The following is a 6,166-nucleotide window of genomic DNA, read 5'->3' on the forward strand; positions in this document are numbered from 1 at the left end:
TAATAACCGACGACACCATCTCTGCCGTTTGTGCTTCTCCCACAGGTCGTGGTGGTGACCGGGATGGCTCGGGGGGCCAAGATCCCCAGCCTACACACGCTATTAAGAACTGGCAGAGCGGTAACAACATCATGATGAGCGGGACTCTAAAGGCCGACATGGCCAAAAACAGAACCCAATCTGAACCCTCTGCTCAGACAGTGTGTGGGGTTGGGGGGCCCCCCGGTCCCCCCCTGGTCGCCGGCACGACAGTGGGAGAGGACCTGGGCCAAACACAGCACCCAGACCCTCCCTTAACATCCACTATACCCCCTCATCCACTCCAGGCCATATCCCCCTCCCCAGGGCGGTTTAAACCTCACCACAACTATGCTAGAGATAGCCGCAAAGTACAGGATTGGGCCTTCAGACCCCGACTTCCAGTTCTCGTTCTAGGAGACTCAAATATTAATAGAATCCAGTCACACACTCACACAAACGTACAATTAGAGAGCTACCCTGGTGCTAAATTCTATCACTTCATCGAAATCTGCAAAAAAACACCCATCAGCCCCCTCACAAAAATAGTTGTCCTATCTGTAGGACTAAACAATAGAGACCAGGACTTCAAATTAACTTCCTCCAAACAAATACGTACACTCCATAAACAGGCTTCCATCATCTTCCCCAATGCACAAATATACTTCCCCATTATCAATTTCTCCACCCGTCTCTCACCAACACAACAACAAAACTTAAAATTAATCAATAACACCATCGCCACACACTTCCCATTCCTGTTTGAAATTCCCCACGACACCTTCATTACAAACCCGGACAATATACACTGGACAGCCCCCACAGCACAAAACATATTCCAAAACTGGTGTAAGCAATTAAATTTATAAACAACACTAACCCGAACCTGGCTCATCCCCCACCCACCCTTCACCCCAACACCCACACCAGTGTTCCCCAGTCACAGACCCCCCACACTTCGGATCCACATTCTCCCACCCGACTACATAACAATCCCAATTCCAATGTCCTCAACCTCTCAACACTACTCACACTGACACCCGCACAAGTTACCCTTCTGGAGAGGGGATTATCTTTCATCCCACGCCCCACCAAATTCGACCGGGAGGAACTTCAAAGGGACTTACATCAATATCACAGACGACTCAAACTTATAGACCACTTTCACCTTCATAACAACCACAATCACACTCCTTTCACATACAGATCCAGCTGGGAACCTCAACTTTCCCAGCTGGATAAACACACAATAAACCTAATTAAATCAGACAATAGGGCCCTGCGCATATATCGCCCCTCGGCAGATATCTCCGATAATCTGTCGAGGGACGAGCGCAGGGCCCTCAAACAACTCACCCAAAACCACAATATTATTATCAAACCAGCTGACAAAGGTTCAAAAATTGTAATACTAGACAGACAACAATATTTACAGGAAGCAAATAGACAATTGACAGATATTAGATACTACAGACCCATCCCACACAGCATCCAAAGCAATACCCAAAAGGCACTCAGAACCATAATCACATCACTCCACCATAAAAAATTCATCAACACTAAACAGTTACATTTTCTATTCGGACCGGACAACCCACGCCCCAGACAATTCTACCTCCTCCCCAAAATTCACAAAGACCCCGCTACCTGGACAGTTCCCTTTGAGGTTCCTCCCGGTAGACCGATAGTATCCGATTGTAATAGCACCTCTTACAACATCTCCACATACATCGACCACTTTTTGAATCCCCTCTCCACAAAACATCCCAGCTATATCAAAGACACATATCATTTCCTGGACATTATCCGACCCATGGCTGTTCCTTCACATTCTTATCTGTTCACCATTGACATAGACAGCCTGTATACAAACATCAATAGCACCCTAGGTATTAAAACCATCCAGAACTTATTTCAACAATACCCTGACACCAATAGACCGGATCAAGAAATCATCAACCTTTTAACCATCTGTCTTAATAACAACGATTTTGAATTTAACAATCAACATTACCTACAAATCACTGGAACAGCCATGGGTCAGAGATATGCTCCATCATACGCTAACATTTACATGGCCGAGTGGGAGCGAGAGGCATTGGCCAAGTGTGGAAAAAAACCCCTAATATACTACCGCTACTTAGACGATATTATAGGCATCTGGACACACCACATTTCACACTTCCAACAGTTTATTGATACATTAAACAATCACCACCCAAACATAAAGGTCAAATTCTCCATACATCAACACCAAGTTAATTTTCTGGATACCACAGTTTTCTTTCAACCCATCGACACAACTAGCAATAGAATACTTACTAAGGTTTATTTTAAAGACACGGACACACATGCACTTCTCCATAAAACCAGTTATCATCCAAAACATACATTCAAAGGCATAATCAAATCACAAATCATTAGATACCACCGTATTTCCTCCCTACAGTCAGATTTAACAACAACCATCCGTACCCTATTTCATAGTCTTCAAAAACGAAAATATTCAAAAAGATTTCTCCGAAAGATTAAAAATGACACCTTGGCCACCCTCGCTCCCACTCGGACCCCCTACGAACCACACACACACTCAAACATATATGCACACACACGCAGATCCCTCCCAGCAACCCCTGACAACCCTGACCTCCCCTCCCCCTACCTGAACCAAGGTCTGTATCCCAATCCCACCCACAATCCCCCTTCCCCCTACCCGAAACAGGGTCTGTACCCCTTCCCCACCCACCATCCCCCTATCACTCTCCCCGCTGGGCAAGGGATCTGCCCCACATCTAGTACACCCAACAGCCAAACTCAATCTGACCCCCATATTTTACCCCTGGTCTCCACATTTTCCCACACCACTACAGCACTCCACCAAACCATAAAACGGAATTTCATACATATGCAGACACAACACCCACCATTCCACAACCGAAAAATTATTTCCGCTTATCGCAAGAACCCTAATTTACAAAGTCTCCTAGTCCGATCCAAATTCACCAATAGCAGTCACACACCTTCCACGCCATTTCACCATTATTATAAAAACAGGAAATACATCACAAACCCATATAGCAATAAATCTCTCCCACCTCATAACACCTACACTCTATCCCATAAAAACATAGTCTACATAATCACATGCACATTTTGCAATAAACATTACATCGGAGAAACACAGAATCCATTACTGACCCGACTTAAGCAGCACTTACATAATATAGACAAAGGCACACTCACAACTCACCTAGTTACACACTTCAAACAACACTCCACGCAATACCTCACCATCTCGGGTCTGGAGGCCCATGACCGCTGGACCACGGGGCAGAGGAAGAGAGCAGAAAAAATCTGGATAGAGAAGCTGGGGACCATTACACCACGGGGCCTCAACGACATTCCGCACTATTAACATTCATAAACAATAACCTAGTCTCCCCCTGGTTTTTTTTTTTTTTTTTTTTTTTTTTTTTTTTTTTTTTTTTTTTTTTTTTTTTTTTTTTTTTTTTTTTTTTTTTGTTTTTCTCTCCTCTTAACCCTAACCCATCTCTTACCCAGACCCAACTCCTTCCTTACCCTACACCTAACCCTTACCCATCCCTTACCTTAACCATTCCCCACCCCAACCTTAACCCTACCTTCAACCTAACCCTAAACCTAGCCTTACCCTCAGGCTTACCCCACCTTCTCCTTACCCTAAACCTAACCTTACCCTCAACCTAACCCTAAACCTAACCTTACCCTCAAACCAACCCTAAACCTAACCTTACCCTCAACCTAACCCTAAACCTAACCTTACCATCAACCTAACCCTAAACTTAACCTAAACCTAACCTTACCCTCAACCTAACCCTACCTTCTCCTAACCCTAAACCTAACCTTACCCTTAACCTAACCCTAAACCTAACCTTACCCTCCACCTAACCCTAAACCTAACCTTACCCTTACCTAACCCTAACAATTTCCTTACCCTAAACCTAACCTCACCCTCAATCTAACCCTACCTTCTCCTTACCCTAAACCTAACCTTACTCTCAACCTAACCCTAAACCTTACCTTATCCCTACCTAACCCTAACCTTTTCCTTACCCTAAACCTAACCTTACCTTCAACCTAACCCTAAACCTAACCTTTCCCTCAACCGTACACTAACCCTACCTTACCCAATCCTGACCCTAACCTAACCATTCCTCAACCTGTGTTTTTTTTTTTTTTTTTTTTTTTTTTTTTTTTTTTTTTTTTTTTTTTTTTTTTTTTTTTTTTTTTTTTTTTTTTAAGCCCCAGCTTCTCTTATCTCCACTTCTCAAACAGAACTGCAGGTGTCCCGCAGGAACCGGACCCCGGAAAATAGAAATAAAATAATACCACTGCCTGTCTCCCAGTTTTATTCATTTTTATCCAAAAGTGTCCAAATAACACTATTTTTAGTTTTTGTTGGGATGTGTTGTTTATTTAACCATTTTACTACTATGGTGGTCGTTCTTATTTATTTATTAATTTTATTTTTATTATATATATATGTATGAGTGTTTTATGGGGTGAATGGGCTGGATCGGTATGAATTTTAGTGTGATGGTTTTACATGGATTTTGATAACTTTTATCCTGTTTTTATATGTTTAAGAGGCCTTTTGTCTCCTTCTTACTCTCTATTGTTGGTTTGCTTTTTAATGTTTTTTTCATGTATTTTTTTATTGGATGTATATTTTTATTATATATTAATTTTTATTTATTTAGCTTCACCCATCCGATTCATTTACTTCCATATACACTCCTATGAACTTTTTATGAAATTTTATATATTAATAAATATTATAATTTTATTTATTTTATTTTATTTTATTATATTTATATTATATATTTTATTTATATAATTTTTTGTAATACTTTTCTTAATTTAAATACATATACATAATTTTGGTTTTATGGTTTTAGTTTGCAGCACATCCTTACAACTCTCCTTTATACAATAGCCCCTGGTTTTAAAGGAAATATATACAGAGGTTAACTTACCTGTTGGGATTTTAGATTTACTTGTTTTGTTTTTTTGGGAGGCACGTGGTGGGTGGGTGGCCACATTGGCTGCTCCCCTGTCTGTGGGAGACGTGGGATTACCGGCTCGGGGACTTGAACCCTGCTCCCCCGGTTGATAGTCGGTGCAGGTACACATGTACTATTCCAATTATATAAAAACCATTTACTTCTTCCCCCATTTACCATCCACACATCACTACACCAGAAATAGACAGTTTTAGCCCAAGTCTGTAGGCCAGTGCATTTAAAGTTTAACCTACTTCCCCTGAACCCCAACCCCAACCCCAACCCTAACCCTAGGCCTAACCCTAAACCCTAACCCTAACCCTAACCCTAACCCTAACCCTAGGCATAACCCTAACCCTAACCCTAACCCTAACCCTTTGGCATGGGTGGAAGTTCGGTTCCCAGGACCACAAAAAATGGGTGAAAGTTAGATTCCAAGGACCACAACAAATGTGTGGAAGTTAGGTTCCCAGGACCACAAAAATCGACTTTTTTTTTTTTCGTCCAAAATTTTTTCTAAGTTTTTTAGAGTGTCAGGGGGGTATGCCGAACCCTTTGGCATGGGTGGAAGTTTGGTTACCAGGACCACAAAAATCGACTTTTTTTTTTTTCGTCCAAAAATGTTTTCGAAGTTTTTTAGAGTGTCAGAGGGGTATGCCTGAGTTTGGGCGGTAAGCCCAAGCAACCATCTGCCTGCATTGTGTGGAAGTTAGGTTCCCAGGACCACAAAAATCGACTTTTTTTTTTTTCGTCAAAAAAATTTTCTAAGTTTTTTAGAGTGGAAGTTTGGTTACCAGGACCGCAAAAATCGACTTTTTTTTCCTTCTAAGTTTTTTAGAGTGTCAGGGGGTTATGCTGAACTCTTTGGCGTGGGTGGGAGTTAGTTTACCAGGACCACAAAAAAATGTGTGGAAGTTAGGTTACCAGGACCACAAAAATCGACTTTTTTTTTTTTTCGTCCAAAAATGTTTCCGAAGTTTTTTAGAGTGTCAGAGGGGTATGCCTGAGTTTGGGGGGTAAGCCCAAGCAACCATCTGCCTGCATGTGTGGAAGTTAGGTTCCCAGGACCAGAAAAATCGACTTTTTTTTTTTTCGTCAAAAAAATT

This window comes from Scomber japonicus, unplaced genomic scaffold (genome assembly GCF_027409825.1).
Source record: "Scomber japonicus isolate fScoJap1 unplaced genomic scaffold, fScoJap1.pri scaffold_458, whole genome shotgun sequence".
In the NCBI taxonomy this organism is placed as follows: domain Eukaryota; kingdom Metazoa; phylum Chordata; class Actinopteri; order Scombriformes; family Scombridae; genus Scomber; species Scomber japonicus.